This window comes from Festucalex cinctus, chromosome 19 (genome assembly GCF_051991245.1).
Source record: "Festucalex cinctus isolate MCC-2025b chromosome 19, RoL_Fcin_1.0, whole genome shotgun sequence".
Taxonomy (NCBI): domain Eukaryota; kingdom Metazoa; phylum Chordata; class Actinopteri; order Syngnathiformes; family Syngnathidae; genus Festucalex; species Festucalex cinctus.
This window is the reverse complement of record NC_135429.1, coordinates 528316-546040: the sequence shown is the minus strand read 5'-3', so window position 1 is coordinate 546040 and position 17725 is coordinate 528316. Positions and strand designations below refer to the sequence as shown.

Genomic DNA, 17725 nt, shown 5'->3' with positions numbered 1-17725 from the left:
GCGGCCCTCCTTCAGCCAGCCCAACACTTGAGCAATGTCAGAGTCCTGCTGCTGGAGTTCCCGGACATGAGACCCATTGTGAGACAGCGTGTAAATCAAATTCTGGTCTGACTTAACTTGGGGGCTCGGAAACGAACCCACTACAGGGGCGGCGGGGGACGACTCCACAGTACATATGGAACCGAGGGCATCGGCTGGCCTCGTCTGGGTACCCGTATGCACGGGACCACCCGCTATATCATGGTCATCCCCATCGACCAACTCACCACTGAGAATCGGCCTCCGAGATAAAGCATCGGCGTTAGTATGTTGCACCCCAGTTTTGTGCACGATTACCCAGTCGTACGGGTCCAGTTCAAGGGCCCACCGGCTCCGACGCCCCGTTCTGTCATTGTCAATCGGGAGACGTCGGAGACCGACCAATGGCCGGTGATCCGTAACAATGGTGAAGGGGCGAAGGCCCAGGTAGTGTCTGAAATGACGAACTGCCCAAACTATCGCCCACAACTCCCTATCGTATGTAGACCACCGGCGTTCGACTGCTGTAAGAGAGCGGCTCGCATATGCAACCACTCTCTCCTGACCATCGGCATCTTGCGCAAGCACTGCCCCGACCGCCCCCTGTGAAGCATCGGTATGAAGAATGAAACGGTGGGAGAAGTCTGGATGCCTCATGATAGGTTCAGAACAAAGAGCATCACGAAGGAAGTCAAAAGCCACCTGGCACTCGGATGTCCATAAGAACGGAACATCCTTCCCTGTGAGCTGACAGAGGGGGGCAGCGCGCAGGGCAAAACCCCTCACAAACCTTCTGTAATAAGAGCAAAGACCCAGGAAGGCGCGCACCTCAGTGGCCGACCGTGGCACAGGCCAAGACTTCACTTTGTCTGTGTTCTTGGGGTCTGGACGCAGTCCCTCAGCAGACACAACATGACCAAGGAAAACAACATGGTCCCGGGCAAGGTGACACTTCTCCGCATTCAGACGCAGTCCAGCGGCCCCCACCCGGGAGAAGACCTCTTCAAGCGCCGACAGGTGCTCCTCGAACGACTTACTGAATATTAGTATGTCGTCAAGATAGACCATGCAGATATGCCATGGGAGCCCCTTTAACACAAGCTCCATAACCCGCTGAAATGTTGCCGGCGCATTGGTGAGTCCCATGGGCATAGACCTGAACTGGTAAAGACCCTGCCCAGTGGTGAAGGCTGTTTTTTCACGGTCCTCCTGGGCCACCTCTATCTGCCAGTAACCATCAGAAAAATCCAAGGTACTGAACCAGAGAGCACCAGCCAAGGCATCCAGTGAATCATCGACCCTGGGCAATGGATGGGAGTCTTTAATAGTTACTGCATTAAGACCCCTATAATCCACGCAAAATCGCCACGTGTTGTTCTTTTTCTTAACAAGAACTACAGGGGATGACCATGGGCTGCAGCTCTCCTCAATGACACCCTCCTCCAATAAGCGCTGCACCTGTCTATTGATTTCTTTACGCTTGTCTGGGGAGGTACGGTACGCCCGTTGTTTTATTGGGGTGTGGCTACCAGTGTTGATGTGATGTTTAATCAAATTAGGGTTGCTCACCCCACCCCGAGCCTGGCTGAACACGCCCCGATGCTTCTCCAGCAGGACCTGCAGCTGCAGCCTCTGATCATCGGACAACGGCCCATCAGCTACATCTGGCAAGGGAGCATTCCCCCCTTCAGAACCAAAACACTCTGCGGGGGTGATTATATCACATTCATTAACATGGTGGAAGACCCCCAAATGAGAGCCAGAGTGTAATTTCAGTGCTTGGCCATTTGGGTTAAGTAGCCGCGCAACAGTGCACCCATTCTTCACCGGCGCTACCGAGCGCGCCACCACCAGTCCCATACTTTCACGTACCTCGGGTTCTACATAACCTAGGTAGGTGCCAAGGGGCGGCCCAATAGTTCGGGTAGGCTCAACCTGAACCGGAACAATCATTTCGCTGAAAGGAGGAACCGTAATGTCAACATGCATGGAAACATTGCAACATGTTGGAATAAAGTCGGTTTCCTGGAGGAGAGGAATGTTGACATCGCCGATAATGAGTAACTTGCGGCCCACATCCATAACGGCCTTAGTTTGACGCATAAAGTCAAAACCCAGCAAAATGGCTTGCGTAGCCCCCCGCACAACATGCACAGTTTGTTCATAGGATTTTCCCCCCAGCAGTATAGGAAGTGTCACAGTACCTAGAGTGTCCAACAGTTGTCCATTCACTGCACGTGCAAACATGTACTGTGTATTCAAAACACGTTTACGCAAAGTTGGGATGGACATTTTGAACTCCTCCGAGATAAGTGAAACATTAGAACCAGAATCCATTAACACGTTCACATCAACACTTCCAACTGTCCCCCGAATGTAGGCAGTAGGTTCTGACTCACCCACCAAACAGGAGTCCACCAATGGGGGTGAGGAGGGCACTGCTAAGTCATCATTGTGACCCGGTGGCGGCAACACTGGCATCTGGGTCTCGATGCCAGTTACTGGTCGTTTCCCTGGCCCAGTCCGTGGGGTGAGGGAGAACGCCGGGACGGAGACAAAAACCTCACTCCACGTCTCGCCTGCCGATCTTCAGTGTAGGGCTGTCCTCTCGGCCTCTCGCTACGATGTCGGGGTGGCGAGAAGGTTGTAGCAGTGGACTCGCGGGTCCCCCGCTTGTGGGGAGACCACTCCTCGTCGCTGAATCCTCCCTGGCGTCCACGCTGCGGAGACCGACCTCTTTCGTTGTCGCTCCTCCGGAAGTCCTGGGAGCGGGACCTGCAGCCAACTCCGCCACACTCGCAGTGACAAGCACGTCGTCCACTATGCTCCCCTGGACTCAGCTGGCGAGTCCCAGGAAAAGAGGCGCGACGCCCACCACACTCATCCTCGCGGGCACGGGATCTTAAATCTCTCACTTCTGTCTGTAGGTCGTCCATCCTCGAAGTAAGTCGCTCCAAGGCATGGACAAGTTTCTCCGTTGCCTTCGCATTGCAATCCACAACACTCCGAGCAGATGAATTCAGGGACGCCACGACTGTAGGCTGCGGGATGGAGTAGGTCGACGGGGTTGCGCCTACCCTCAGAGTTTGCCTGGCCCGCTCACAACGTCCCGCGACGATCAAGGCCTCATCCACATCCGTGGCCCCTTGCTCGTGGCACTTAGCCTGAAGGGCAGGGTCAAGGCCAGCAAGAAAACGCCTGAAAATTTCGCCATTCCTGGCGGCTCTGTCATAATCCGGAAACGCTTCGGCCACGAGTCTGGAAACGTCAGCGGCATACACATCCAGACTCTCATTAGGCTGACGGGGCCGGGCATTGATGCATGTCTGAAAATATAGCAGGAACTGCTTCTGTCCAAAAGCCTCTTTCAACTTCTCCTTAACTCGCTCATAGTCACACTGGACCTCCGGCGCCAAACTGTCCCACAGCAGAAAAGCCGCGCCGTCCAGCCTCGTAGGGAGGAGACTCACCAACGTAGCGGCGTAACTCCCGCTCCTGGCGTGCGCGCGGACGGCAGCCTCAAACTGCTTTACCCAGGTAGCAAACGGCTTCTCGCCGTCCCCGCGAAACGGCGCCGGGAGCTCGACTCTCACTCCAGTCACGCCACCAGTCCACGGGGTGGCACTCCCGTAAAAATCTTCCTCCGTGTCCCCGTCGAAACTTCCGCGTTTCACTCCTCCCAACATGCCGCTCCAACGCAGTACTGCTAGCCGGCTAGCCGAGTAGAAAGTTCGGTAGATTCCCGGAGAGGAACGGTTCCACACAAAAAAAAAATCTTGCAGGAAACACACACAATCCCACCGCTGCCACCAATGTAGCGTGTCGTGTGTCGCGTTTCGGAACACTCTCCGTAAGGAAAAATACACAAGAACTTGTACTGCGTTTGGGGAGCAACTCCGGACTCCCCGTTTATTTCACAACTCCCTCCAAAACTCTTTTTCTCCTCCCCTCGTCGCCTCGCTCTTCCGTCATCATTCCACGACCTTCCTTTTGACGCTTACAGTCATAAAGTGACTTAGCAATTCCAAGACGAGCCCCCTGCGGCTTGACAATGAAAGCAGACCACACCATGACAAATGTGCTCAAATCGAGTCATGACAAAGTTTACAATTGAAATACTCTATACTGCTATTTGTATGAAAGACTGAGCAATGCTAACGTGCAAGCTGATATTTAAAAAGTGAATGGTCAGTCAAATGTTTCAAGTGGATATCGGGCAGGACAGGTTTAGTGATGGAGGTGAACTTGACATTTTGACTTTGGTAAACGTTCACTTTGATGGCGAAATGAAACACAAGCAGTCCTGCCAAAGCCAACGTCCATATTACGGTAAGGATCAATGTGCATTTGGCACTTGGAATACTAAAACATAAATCGCCGCGACTGGGACAAAGTGGCCGAGCGGTAAAAACTTTGCCTGGTGTGCAGACGACCACGGTTCGATCCCCGGTGACCCCAATTTACAATTCAAAAGCAAGAAAGAGTAAGGATCGAACCCGAGCGTGCTGATGCACAGGTAAACTCATTTACCACTCGACTATTTCGAAGTGAAAAACTTCAGTCGTTTGGTCGTATTTAAATGTTGTCTGAGGCATTTGCGATTTGCTGCGTCACTGTGACACTTGATGAATACGTTCTAAAAAACGACACCGGCATGAGAACTACTGGCCGAGTGGTGAAGGATCATGTCTCCGGAGCAGACGAACCGGGTTCAAACCCCCGACGCGGTTGACGCGTCTTTCTATGAAGCACTTTGAATGTTACCCTCTTGCTTATTCAACGCAGTAAACTGCGATTTGTGTTTGTTTCTATGTTAAATAGCGAACTTTTTTATTTTTTGGCTTTTTTTTTAATAGTGACGTCATCACCGGAAACCTATTTAAGCCGGAAGAAACGCGACGTTCATTCTTTCTCACCTCAGACAGCATCTCGTCGTCCTCGTCTTCCTGCTGCCCCGCACGAATTTCCACAAGATCTTACAACACTTTGACCAGGTGAGTATTTGCGCTTTTAATAACTTTAAATTCGCTACTTTTGTTCACTTTTAACGCAATGTAGCACTTTTGGCGTGCTTGCATCTTGCAAACACGTTTGTGCCAGCGTTGCAACTACAAAAATGGTTCCACGAGGTTAAACTGCACCAAAACGCCTTTATTGTCACATTTTTTTTTCCAGAATTGCGACGAAAACCAAGCGACGTTCTCCGGAAGGTAAGTAGACCAAAATTTAACAATTACACGGACTGAATCAAGCAGATTTAAATACATGCGTGTTAATTGTCCAATTGTTTGTCTACAGGTGGAAATCTTCAAATTGAGCCTAAAATGGCCGACTTGCTGTGCGTTTCAACGTGGACTCACAAACAAACCAGTTTGTATCAAGTGTTTCTAAATGTCTCCTATCTGTCCACAGGCTCGCATCTTCAACACAACGGCCAGATTGACTGCAAAAATGGCAGAATGCAAGTTTGTATTAAATATATCTATTAAACAGACAAAATAAAGTTTCAGGTTGTTGATTCTTATTTCTGTCCACAGGCTCTAAAATGGCAGACTTGCTGTCGTTTGAGGCGTGGCTTCATGAGACTTTCAACTAAGCTAAACTAGCTTGTAAGGCCGACTGTTGTAAAATTTAAAATGCTTACACAAACGTTGTCGTATCTTTCAGGCCAGCAGCTGCACGTCGTCGTGGAAGTGGCGTCCAGTGCTGCCCTTCACTGGTGAAACACACGTTCACAAGAGCCCAAATGTTTGACACGTTTATTTCAGCATGTGATTGAACCTCTTGTATCACTTCAGGCATAACGAGCTCGGCACAGGAGATCTGGATGAGATGGACGGCGCTTCAAAGAGCTGTGGAGCAAGACTGGTAAGAAGTGAGCATATTTTCTTTTTTCTTTTAATGTTTCACCAAAGCGGCAATGAGAAACTGCAGTCAGGACCCTCCTCCAATTCTGGTCCTTCAGGGCCAGAGTCGTGCAGGTTTTACTTTTTTCTGCACAACAGCTGATTCTGATCTTTAAGAGTCGGGTGTGATGTACAGAAAAATGTAAATCCTACAGGACTCAGGCCCAGAAGGACCAGGATTGGGGAAGCCTGCTCAAGGTACTTTACCCTCACATGTTCTTCCTGCTGTCCACCAGGTGGTGGTGAAGAGCCTGATTGACGCAGCATGGCTCCACCTGTGCAGGTCAAAATTGTCTTCATCAAGGTTTGGACCTGTTGCAAACATTTAACGTGATTAACCCATTTTTTTTTCTTAAAATTCTAGATGGTGCAGTCCATCAGACATGATCAACTTGTGTCCAACATGAATGCCAACGTAAGCTCCAAACAAATTTGCCAATTAAACATTTCAAAGGGCACTCACCTGCGTTCTCTTTGACCCTGCATGCAGTGCACCTTCCAGTCCAAGTGGGGCCAGTCGGAGTTTCTGCAATCAAGACGACTCCTTGCAGGTGGTGCTCCAAGCTGCCTCCATTTTCAACGTTTTAGTTTAAAATAAAGAAAATAAAAGAGCATGTTGACTGGTTCCTTGCTTGTGTTGTGCAGGTTTGTCTGTTCTCTTAAAGAGTGTGCCAACATGCTCGACGCGCTGCTTCAACAGAAGGCTAATTTAAAAAAAGTCTGCTAAAAAAACTGCTTGCCATGGTGTCCACCTTGCATGTTGTGTTGCAGATGAAGCTGCTGGATGCTCCAAGGTGAAAGAAAGCAGTCTGATTGATTGGAGTCGTCGTCCTCAGCTGGCAAGAGAAGGTTTCATTTCAGCTTTCAATTCTCATTTGAATTTTTGTCAAGTGGAAGACGACGGACGGTTTACCTACTCACAGTCAAAGTTGGACAAGCGTGCGCACAGCTTCAGATTTTCTCGCTGATTTTGCATCCACAAGGTACATGTTGACACTCTTCATTGCACAATCATGCCAACTTTGATCAACTCCTCACATTTATTGGTACTTTTCTTTACAGGCAGCAAGAAACACGACGAGCTTCCTGAAAATGCAGCAGTGTGGAAACCGTTCCAGAAGACAACTTGTCTTAGTAAGTTTCATGCCAAAAACATCTTTGTGCACTACAAGTTGACTGACTCACTTTTTTGTCTTTTGTTGTCTTAGGTCCATCTTCTTGTTCCTGGCTGACTTCTTGACCACAAGCAGAATGTCATCCAACTTGTAACTTTTGTTTGCTTTGTCATTTCATATCTACTCTGCAAAAAAAATAAAGCTCGATTAAAAAAGAACACTTCAACTCTTGTCATTTTCAAACATCACAAAAACTTAAAAAAAAATAAATTAAACTTAAAAAGAACTTTAAAAAAAATTCAGGAATTAAATATCAGGAATTAAAAAAAAAAAAAAAAAAAAAAAAAAAACTTTTTTTAATTTATTTTTTTTTCCTGGATTTTTTTTTTTTCCCCCTGGATTTTTTTTCTCCCCAAGAATTTTTTTTTTGTGAAATTGGGTGGGACAAGGCTGGAATACTGCTTCCTGATTGGCTGATAGCTCTGGAAGTGGGCGGAGCAATGAGGATAAAGGGCTGTGATTGGTTAAAAAAGTGGGCGTGGCTCTGCGAAAAGAAGCGCTGTGATTGGTCAGTATAAATGGGCGTGGTTACAGAATTTTGAAGAGCCGTGATTGGTCAGAATTGCAAAAGTTTGCAAAACCGTGCGCTGTGATTGGTCGGTTTGGAGTGGGCGTGGTTATGCAAATTTATGCCGCTTCCTGATTGGTGGAGCCAAAATTGGGGCGGAGTTAGAGCTTTGGGAAGCCATTTTGAGTGTTGAGGTGAGAGTTGCACATCAGTCACGACAATGGACAATTCACTTTTTGTCTTCACCACAGACAAAGTAATGAAAATGTCAACATTTGGATAGCAAGTGACATCAATTTCACCATTTGGAGAGCAAACAGGATGAGTAACACGAGATGACACACTGGTTTGGTGACTGCTGGCAAACGCTCACCTCAAACTTTCACATAGTTTGCCACGACAAACCACAGCAGTTGAGGGCACATTGACGGATAAAAAGACAAAAGGCGTCCGTTCAAGTTGAAGCATTTATTGTTAACAAAAGTTTTGAAAGCATTTCAGGCGCTTTTTGCATGCATGTGGGACCAACTCGGCTGAAGGAGCTCACCTGTCACCTGACTTCCTTCCAATGACACACGGACACCACGTGAGCACATCCGACATCTCGTACGGACCGGGATGAAAAGTAAGTGACAAGTACTTTCCAAAATCCTCACACGCTTCTGGACAGGTTTTCAAATAAATAAAGAAATAAATAAAACACAAAGAAAGTAAAAAAAAAAACTTTGACCTAACGGGGGCAAAAAGTGGCGGAGAAGCCTTTGGTTGACTGCCAGATGAGTTTATTGTCAAGGTAAAAACTCTTCGTCAGGGCTAACGAGGCATTGCAGGTGTGTCAACATGTCAAGTGAAAAGCAGTCATGTGACAGCAGAAATGTCAACCTGACCAAAAATAGGCATGACGTATCAGCACTTCTCAAATGACATTTGAAAAGATTGACAAAGCAGCAGCCATGCAAAAAAATAACAAACACATAGAATAGCTTGATTGACAGCAGTTGCCTCCCTGCCACCAAAAATGACAAAAGCACAAGTTGCTCACTAAAAGTCACTTCAGTGCAACAATGCAATATTCAGTGTTGACTGTTGCTCATGTTTGTCATTATTAAATATATATTTTAAAATTTAGTTTTTTAAATTGATTTAATAATTAAGTGAATTATTTCTTTTTCAGAAAAGGTCTGTATTATGGGCACAAAGTGGGACACTATTTTTATGAACACAAAAATGTACTTTACAATTAAGTTTACTATTTCACTATTTTTTATTTTTTATTTTATTTTTTTTTAAAGTTGAATAAAGCAGAAAGCGATATCAAAGCAACCTGTCTTTGCTTTGGCCTGGTTAGGGGCTACCTGGCTGATAAAATATTTTGCAGGGGGTAAAGGTTGACAATCACTGCACATGCCAAAAGAAAAAAAAATAAAATAAAACCGATCCTAACTGGTCAAAAAAATAATAAAAAAATAAATGAATACAATAAAAAATAATAAAAAAAACGACCTTGTCCAGAAGTGTTTGAGGATGTGCGAGAGCGAGGCCCTCTTGTGGGCCGATGTAACATCACACATGAGGGGCCCGATTGTCAAAGATTCTCCGTGCAAGATTCTCAGTGCTTTGAGAGGCTTGTGAGAATCTTTGGGAATTGGCCGGGGCCAGCTCCTTAAACACACAACACTGCGTACGTACTCACAATTATCATGTGTCCAAAGGCAGGTTGCCGTCCGTCTGTCCGTCAAGCGTGTCGGCTGCTGAAATCTCCCCCAGGCTGTCAATCATGCAGACAAACAAAAAAAAAAAAAAAAGCAGTGAGTAATATTCTAAATAATTGTTGACATGTCAAAATGTAAACGAGTTCAAATTGGAGGTCAACAGGCAACAAACTGCTCCTCAACACATTCCCGTGGGAAAACAATACTTGATTCCAGAAATATGATTCTCAAAAATAGGAAACATTTTTCAAAAACGTACAAAACTTGAATGTCAATCTATATTATTGATTACATATTTTGACATCGCCCAAAAAGGCAATGTGGGCCCGCCTTCCTATGGGATCACCACCTGGAGGAGGGGCCAAAGCGAGGTGGGTGGCGGCCAAAAAAAAAAAAAAAAAAAAAAAAGACCCCAGACGAGGGAGGCAAACTCTTGTTGGTTGGGGTCTTGTTAACGAGTGTTTGGGGCCCCCGGGGACGAGGCTTGGAGAGACGCGTGTCTCTCGGCTGGCCTGGGAACTAACGTCGGATGAGCTGCTTGAAGTGGCTGGGGAGAGGCAAGCCTGGGCTTCTTCCCTCCTCAAGCTGCTGTCCCCACCACACGACTACTGGAGTAAATGGATGGATTTAATATTTTTATTTATTCATCTATTTATTATTTTTAAATTAGTTAGTTAATAATGATGGTACACTTGACGTTTTTATTCTCAGAATCAATTTTTATATTTATTTCCAAATGTTTTTGATTTAATATTTTGAGTTTTGTCCATTAACTGATCAGTCATCAGTCTTTTGAGCATGCTGGACACTTTTATTTTATTTTATTTTATTTTGATTTTTTTTTTTTTTGTGCCACAGGTAAAGTCTTCCCTTCCACAAGGAATGGCTTCAACAAAATTTCAAACTCAGAAAATGTCAAATTGAAATATTCAGATTTTAAATTGTAATAGAAAACAATTGCATGCTAAATATAAAAATCTTAATTATGGCTGCAACTAACTGCAATAATTGATTAACCAGTCGATTATTTTGGCGGGCAATTAATTGGATTAAAAAATAATAATTATATCCCTTTATTCAAATACAGGAACATTATTTGAAAGTTGATTGTGTACAATAAACTAAGAAAATTATTTTTTGCGGTGGTCAAAAAAAAAATAAAAAAAATCCCCAAAAGAAAGGAACATTGTTTAGGCGTTTACCAGTACCTATGGGTTGAAGAAGGAGGGAAGAAAAAAAAAAAAAAAGAATTTGAAAAATATGTTGGAAGACCTTAATCACAGGTATGAGGATAAGAGAACATAGTTTTGAAATCTGATTGACACATTATTGGAATGTTTTTCATCTTAGCCACTCTGACAATAAAGGATACATCGGGGGATCGTGTTACACAAGTACCAAGAAAAATAACTGCCTTCAAGGGTGATTTTTTTTTATTTTTTATTTTTTTATATATTCAATTAAATTTTTATTTTTTTATGACTAGTTGAAGCGTGAGCACAGACCCTTGTGGGACCTCGTGAGTCATCATTTGATTTGAAATGATTAAGCAGCACATAACTGACGTCATTTCTGTCATCTACATAACTTTTAGGTCATTTATGTGTCAGGACTCTCACGTCATATATATATATTTTCTTCTTCATTAATATATTGTGATCTACAGTATCAAAAACCTTCATTAAGTCTATTAAAAAAAAGCCCAACAGGATTTATTTATTTTTTATTTTTTATTTTACACTGATATCAATTTGTTGCCCAAGTCCCATTACTGCAATTGAGGTTTGGTGCCATTCAGCAAAAGTGCTAAAAAGGGTGGCTTCTTTCACCCCCCCAACCCCCACAAACTATCCAGGTAGCATGATTAAGAAAAGAAGAAAGAAAACTAACATTTAAAAATGTTTAAAAAAAAACAGATTTATTTATGCCTGTGTTTTTTTTGTTTTTGTTTTTTTGAATCACCAAACATGCCTGGACAATTATTTATTTATTTATTTTTAAATGATGATGATGATGATGCCCTAAGACTGAAAATAATTTGACTTTCGGGACACGTTGAAGGTTGTGGATGAGCATGACAGACATTTTCAAACTTGTAAAGTGGGAATTTGTTTCATTTGGGCAACATTTTCAGACATATTCTCCACTATCACTTCAAGTTTGCTCATGACTGCATTCTCAGGGTTTCACTCCATGTCAAAACACATGGGCAAAAAAAATAAAAATAAATTCCTTCTGGTTTTGTGTGGTTTGTAGCAACAATGATGTTTTACTGTTTTGTTTGGTTTGTTTTTCCTCGCCATTGGGCATTCAATTAAGTTGAGAAATGAGACTTGTGTTTGAACAACGTGACACTTTGAGCATTTTGAATTGATGTTCTCCTTAAAATAATTCCATCAGGTGTTATTGAAAACTTTGTTGCCATTTACTGTTAGTATTATTGTACTACCTTAATGTTTTTGTCCAGGCCTGATTTGTGTCTGTCTTTTTTTTTTCTTCTTCTAAAACGCCTAAAAATAAATAAATAAATAAATAAAAGATGCACCCAGAGTAAAGTAAGAAGCTGTTTTTGGGGTATCAGCAAAATTTTGATCTTTTTGAAGATGACACTTTGATTTTTCTCCCCAACAGTTAGAATATGTTAAAGTGCTACTGGGCACGGAGTAATGCAAGTTTGAATTAAGGGGAAAAAAAAAAAAAAAAAAAAAGACATTTTATGTACGTCTATTTTTTTTCCCATTATTATTATTTTTCACAAAGTCTGCCATGGAAATGAGTGTAGCATGGTGCTGTGAACTGGGAAACGCAAAAGGATCACAGCATGAAGTCTTCCCTCGTTCCACTTCAAATTTTAAAATAATACGAAAGAAAATTAGCATTTTATACATGTTTTTCCAAACCACAACTTAAAAGCAATGTTTGCTTTTCCTTGTTTTATTATTTTTATTATTATACTTGCATTAACCAGCAATTATCTCCACGTGTTTAGTTACCGTTTATGGAATTTTGACTGGAGATGGTCATACAGAATGGGTATCGTTTTTTTTAGACGCCAGATCGCCATCTCCTGGCCAGTATGAGAAATGCTCACGGTTACGAGTTTTTTTGTTTTTGCTTCGTGCTTTATCTTATTTACGTTTTTGAAATATAAATTAATAATTAAACTGTTACGAGGCTTTTCCTTGCTCGTTCCAAACAACCAAACGAGAAAATCGAGCTGTATTTCAATTTTTAAAACATTGAAATTAGAAATTCGTTTTATTTTTGATATATGTTGTTAAAAAAATATCAAATGACCAAAAGAGACAGGGACCTATTTCAATAAATAATTTGTTCAATATTTAAACAGTTTCTCTTTTTTTTTACAGGTCTTTTTAACATGTTATTTTTAAAACCAATATTCAGAAAATATGAGCAGTATTCGTATTATGTGGAGCTTGTGCAGGTGTACCTAATTATTTGATCCACTCGCCACCAGCTACACAGAAGAAAACCGAAGCAAATAGGCATGTGTTACCTTTTGTAGAAGATGTTGGTGATGAGATGTCCAGGATGTAGCAGGTGAAGCCATCACTCTCTTTCATTGTGGCCATCAGCTTCTGTTTGGAGAAGAATACACCAAACAATATTCAAGTCACGCGTTTTCCTTGATTGACTTTTGATTGGCAGCTGAGTGCTATTTGTGGGCGTACTAGCTAGCGAGCTAGCTGCCGAGCCACGAGGCTTTGTTGACATATTAGCAAGCGAGCTTCCAATGAACTCGCGAGTAACAATAAACAAAGTCAAGTGTTATCAACATCCTTCTAGGTCGTGTATTAGCCATACACACATGGAACGGCAGTTTAAATTTGTTTAATATACTCACTCAAACGACAGGACTGCGATTGCGAACAACTTGCTGAACCGGATGCCTACGGGAAGGGAAAAGGTTCAAATCACTTTAAGGCAAAACTGTGCGGTTGACAGGTTGTCTTGACAACGCAAAAAAAATTACAATAAATAACAAAAAAAATGTTTGTTTGTTATTTGTACCCTTTTCGGGCAACCCGTTGGCGCTAGATAAACACTTCCAAACAATCTTTCAAAACAAATAATTTTTGTAACGAAAATGAAAGTGGCGAATGTGCTTTGGTGAAATAGCCTGCTCGGTTGTCAACGCCAAAATTGATTCAAAACAGCTTTTTTCATTCTTGGTAAGTCCTCTTTACACCAGACAGCGTGCAATAAATACATAAATAAATATATACGTGATGAATGCATTTTTTTGTGGCGTGAAAGCAGCAAATTCCATGGTAAAACAAAGCAGTAATGCTGACGGGCCACCGGGGGGCGCAAGTGTGCAAAGCGCCGTCCAACAAGCACAAGAAAGCGCCGTTCAATTAAGCAGAAGAAGACTTTGATAGGTGATATTGGAGACAGGTGTGCACGACGGGATTACAGGTCAGGCAAGATGGCGCCGACACGTGTGGCCTTTTCTCAGGTAAGTTAGCACGCGAGCAAATGTTTGGCCGGCGTTTGTTCCCGTTTCTTACAGTGACACGTATATTTGCTTCTTGCAGGACTGTCTTGAAGTGAAAAGTCCAAACCAACCGGTGACGTTTACCTTCATCTGTCAAATGCAGGTAAGCTGCTGGCTGCATGAACTGTGAAGCTAACATTAGCTTAGCTTCACAGGGACACAACAAACATTTGAGGTTTGATCACATCACGTCACAATTCAGTTCACTTTGCTTTATTTTGCAATTAATTTGGGTACTTTTGCCACCATTTCAAATGTATTTGCTTTGTTTGGTTTTAATGCTGGCCAGCTTTTTTTTTTTTTTTTTTTTTTCTCTCTCTTCTTCCATTGTTGTAAATGACACACTTGAAAGCTTTGTACTGAACTGTAAGGTCTTTTGTTGTTTAACTAATTGTTGATTGGGTCTATTGAATATCGTTTTATTTCTGGTGGTGTGTAACTTTTGTTTTTGTCTTTTTTTTTTTTCTCCCATCATTAGTCATTTCCTTGTCTGGGCTTGTGAATTTTGCTGTCGTGGTCAAATGTTTTTGTTTTTCCCCCTTCAACTCTGAGTTATTGAATTTGTAAGAATTGTACCCAGCCACCCACCATCTCCATCTTACAATTCATCTAATCTATCTAATATTGTCATTTATTTTCCTTGATTGTTTTTTGTTTTGCAAACTTGTGAATGTGATATTGTCTTATGCACTGTTTTTGAATTTTTGTTTTTCTATGTGTAATTTTCTGCTAAACTTGGCAGTCTGGGTCATTTTATTTTGTTTCAACATGGATTGTATGAGGGTGAAATATACAAACACACATGAAATAAAGTTCCCTCCAGCACACAATTAATGGCATGTTTGTCTTTTGCAGGTTAGATGATGAGCCAGATGGCACGAGGAGGCAAAGGAACAAGTCAAGAATCAAGCGCACACATAAAACTTGACTTGTTATATGAATTGTATGATGTGTGGGGAGTTCCAGGCGCGCTTTGGTTGACTTTGGTTCTGGGTGACAATTTTGTGCTGGACTGGAAAGGTTGCTTTGAAATGAGGACAAGTTGGTCAGAGCTGACGGTTGGAGTTGTCTTGCGTCAGGTGGTCTGCACTTGTGCCTTGTCTGGATCCAGACGTTGTTGTTGTTGTTGTTGTTGTTGATGACAGTTGAAGGCCAGTGTAGGATTTGAGGAAGCACGATATGTTAATAAGCACAAATTGAAATCAATGATGAAATTGTCCCACTCTGTGTTTCAGGCTTGTGGAGGCACCAGCTTTCGTGAGGGGAACCAAGAGGAAGTGGACCAATATAGTTAGTACACAAGTGTTTTGGGGGGGGGGCAAGAAAAAGCCAGGTGAGCACAATAAAATCAAAGGTGTCGGGCCTTTGTGTCAACATTGTCTAACACTTGTCATCCGTTGCAGCCGATTGGTCCAGCCGTCTCCGCTCTCGTCTCCAAGTTGCTCAAATGTTTTTTTTTCGCTTCTCCTTGGATGCTTAAGGTCAGCGGACGTCGCCAACCTTTGATAAGCTGTTGAGACTCATTTCTAATGTTTTGCACAAATGTTCTTGCAGGTTGTGGGAGGGGCCATCACATCCAACCGCAGCAGTTGCACAAAAAGGGCCGCGTTTGTGTGCTTGTGTTGAGCAGCCTCATGAAACACATCAGGCAAGTCAAGAAATAAGCAATATGAAGTTAGCACAAAACTCGTGACATTTCTTTTCTTTCCCCAGCAATTTAGGAACCAAGTGGCTGGCACCAGAAAGATGACTTGACACAAGATGTTTGTTGCTATCAAAGCTGTCTGACTTGCGACCAGGAGGGGGCAGAATATGGAGCTTTGTGGCATGCCTTCGTTGTTTGTGTGCAAAGTGTGGGGAGAGTGGTTAGTGTTTGCAAGATCTTGCTCTGTCATTGTTTTTGGCTTGTCTGGGTTCAGTTTTGTTCCATTGATGGCTACTTGAAAGTGGCTTTGCACAATGTCGGTTGCATTTCAGGCACAAGTCCGTCATATTGAGCCATTTTTTGTCCATTTTTAGGCTTGTCTCTGCACCCGCTCGTACAAGAGGACCTGAACCAAGTGCACGACTCATTTTGACAGTTTTCTTCTTGCACAAGAATTTGTTTTTAGCTAATGCAGAGCAGTCTTTTTGGTTTTGGTCCAACCATCATTGGTCCACTTGTTGAGATTTATTTATTTTTTTTCCCTTTCAGATTGCGTTTAGGTCGGGAGATGCCACCACAAACCTTTTAATTTAGCCAGCTGTGGGCTCAGAAAGCCCTTTTGAGATGCTATTTGTGATTAACTGGCTCGACAAATGCACTTGAATTCATCTTGCAGGAAGGAGGCGGAGTCCGTCAAGTGGCAGCATCAAAAGTCAACAGTGACCATGTGCATTTGTCTGCTTGTTTTGCAGGTTGAGAAGATGAGTGACAAGTTGGTGAAGTTGTTTGGGGGCTGAGCAGCTTTTTGGTTTGTGCAGTGCAGGCTTTGCATCATGATTGAGCAACATTAATCAAACCTTTTTTTCTTCTGTTACAGGCTGAAGAAGAATAAATGTACACAAAGGAGCTCCAAATGAACGTCTTCATTGCTATTGAGGCAAGTGTGCAGTTGATTGTCAACACAGATGACACATACACATGAGTGTGTTTTCTGTTCCCCACAAAGGTGCTTGTGGATGCTGCAAGTGTTGAAGAGCAGAGCCAGCAACCTTCCAGGGAGGGAGAATGTCTTGTGTGAGACTAGCGATGTTCATTTCCACTCTGTCACCAACTCACTGGGTGTGCACCAACTCACACTGACTGCATGCTTATCTCTTCACCCCCCCCCCCCCCCCCCCACCCCACTAAAAATGTTGCCAGTTTGTATATCTATGAAATGTTTTTTTTGTTTAGTTTTTTTGTTTTTGCTTTTTTAAATTATGGATACAACTGAAGCTTGTTTTACTTCTGTCTGTTCCAAATGCTTTTCTGCTTGAATAAAAAAAACAAAGTAACATAATTGCAAGCTGTCAGTTTGAGACTTTGGAGAGGGAGAACATGCACGATGCATTTAATAATTACAAATATGTATAATGTTGCACTACATTTTGCCAAGCATACTGTCTAATAAAGCATGTGGAATGAACATGTATGGCATTTTTCACAAATGTGTACTGCTGTTGTGAATAAAGTGCTGGTTTTGTTGTTGTCCGAGTTGTTCTTCCTGCAGACGACGGGCAAGCTCCAGCTGGCTCTTCTGCTGCGGTCAGTGTGCGCTTTAGGTCGCCGTGTCTGCATTCACGTGACCCTCAACATCTCAAGCTGAGGTACGCCGCCTCCCTTTCGGTCCCCTCAGCTTGCGATCACCTGAAACAATTCAACTTTGAAGGCCCAGGGGACCAATTGTAGGCTAAAAGCTACTACTGATTCATGTGAAGAGGGACCAGTTTGACATGAATACCTTGAATGTTTGTGTAAAGATGTTAACATTGCTAATACATCACTTTTTAGGATAAATTACTTGAATATTGTCTAATCTGTGGTGGGATGTTGGGTGCTACCTGTCTGGATGTCGAGACCAGGGTGAGCAGATTTTCAAACTTCCAAAATGGGATGATTCAATATTTAGAGCTGTCAAATGATTTTTTTTTAAATCAGATTAATCACTATAATTTTGATTAATTGCTTAATTAAGGCTTTTTATCAACTTTTTTTTTTTTGCCTGTCAAATTTAAAGTGCACCTTTTGTGTGTTAATTCTTTTGACATTTAATGATGTCAACAGTTTTTGATCCCCTGCACATGCTCATGCTCTTTTTCTAATCATTACTTGCATACAAATATTCTGAATATCAACATTTATTAAATGCTTTACTTTAATGCATGCTGTTGTGTTTATTTCTCAAACAACCTGTGCTACCTTG

The 17725-nt window shown here is 42.8% G+C and overlaps 2 long non-coding RNA genes across 8 annotated transcripts; both read left to right on the top strand.

Moving 5' to 3' along the window:
- The first annotated feature begins 6354 nt into the window (after positions 1 to 6354).
- Positions 6355 to 7252, top strand: LOC144007022 (uncharacterized). The gene is made up of 4 exons (XR_013280024.1): positions 6355 to 6475; positions 6696 to 6907; positions 6987 to 7058; positions 7133 to 7252. It is a non-coding gene; the product is annotated as an uncharacterized LOC144007022 (long non-coding RNA).
- A 5620-nt stretch (positions 7253 to 12872) lies between these two features.
- Positions 12873 to 17471, top strand: LOC144007019 (uncharacterized). Of its 7 annotated transcripts, none has more exons than XR_013280019.1 (7): positions 12873 to 13512; positions 13601 to 13799; positions 13879 to 13941; positions 15074 to 15171; positions 15242 to 15319; positions 15393 to 16291; positions 16361 to 17471. It is a non-coding gene; the product is annotated as an uncharacterized LOC144007019 (long non-coding RNA). The 7 variants fall into 7 exon arrangements; XR_013280020.1 differs by having other exon boundaries at positions 14694 to 15171; positions 16361 to 17470; XR_013280021.1 differs by having other exon boundaries at positions 13879 to 15171; positions 15393 to 15703; positions 15858 to 16291; positions 16361 to 17470.
- Positions 17472 to 17725: the final 254 nt, after the last annotated feature.